Genomic DNA, 1,369 nt, shown 5'->3' with positions numbered 1-1,369 from the left:
ACTGTGAAATGGGTTCAAGTCAGGCAGACGCTTAGAGGATAATATGTTTGTACTAACGCAGTGCATAGAGATTTCAGTCTCAGAATAGACCTTTAACGATAGCATTTCTAGATATAAACTAACCTAAGACAACGTAGACAGGGAATTGTTATGGGATATTCTTAAGCAAAGAAGGAACAGGGGATGATATTGTGGAGCTGCTGATAGATAGATAGATAGATAGATAGATAGATAGATAGATAGATAGATAGATAGATAGATAGATAGATAGATAGATAGATAGATAGATAGATAGATAGATAGATAGATAGATAGATAGATAGATAGCAATGCTAACGCAATAAAAAACATTACATGTTCCCTTGTGGGACTTCTACCAGAGACCGCAATAAGAGAGCCCGATGCTCCTCTCGTTGAACCGCAATTGCCAATGCATAGCGCGACAAAAAAAAATTGGAGGACGCTCAAGCTTCGCCTTCAAGAGTTGAACGCGACAGCGTTCCCGTCGACCCGCCAAGGGGTGTAAGACAATGGGCTACGGCGCAGCGACTACGCGCCCCGCATCGGACGCAGTGAGCGTCGAGCAACGCAGCGTTCGGCGCGACAACGAAATGTGCGCCTGAGCAAGCGACGCACGCCTGAGCCTTAGAAACAGCTAGTTTCTAAGGCAACACCGCGTTCACTAGAGGCGCTTTTGTACCGCTTTGAAGCACCGAACTCGTGGCTCAGTGGTAACGTCTCCGTCTCACACTCCGGAGACCCTGGTTCGATTCCCACCCAGCCGATCTTGGAAGTTGCTTTTTATTTATGAAGTGCCTGCCGTGATTTATCGCTCACGGCCAACGCCGCGGACGCCGACGCCGACACCGACACCGACGCCGACGACACCGGCTTTTCTGCGACACGAGCTCCTTAACGCTATCGCGTTAACAAGCCCCACTGGTTCGCTGGTGCAAGCTACCGCTTTGGGACGCTCGGAGCATGCGTCGCGTCGCACAACAGCAAATTACTTATTAAAGTGATGGCGTGCCAGTATCCCCCATTCTTCCATCATGGTAGCTGAGACGCCATTGCTTGAGCCCAGCAGCCATCTCATGCTGCAGAGCAGCTGGGAAGGGCGGCGATCTCCCAGCTCCTCAGAGGTGAGCAGGTGCTGAAGGCGCACGCTCTGAGACGCCATGGTGCCGTCCGAAATACTCTGCTTCAGGTGCTGGCACGGGGCATCCTTCAAGGGGGCAGCGATGACGTGCCACTTCGTGAGCAACCTAAGGAGATAAGTTGCGAAGTAAGTAGTGATGCCGAGTAGTATCTGAGGTGATGTAATGTAGCTCTAAGAAGGTTTCGACCTGGGCGAACCAAACCTGTGGGT

This window comes from Dermacentor variabilis, chromosome 4 (assembly GCF_050947875.1).
Source record: "Dermacentor variabilis isolate Ectoservices chromosome 4, ASM5094787v1, whole genome shotgun sequence".
NCBI classification, from domain to species: Eukaryota; Metazoa; Arthropoda; class Arachnida; order Ixodida; family Ixodidae; genus Dermacentor; species Dermacentor variabilis.
Note: the sequence above shows the minus strand (reverse complement) of the source record.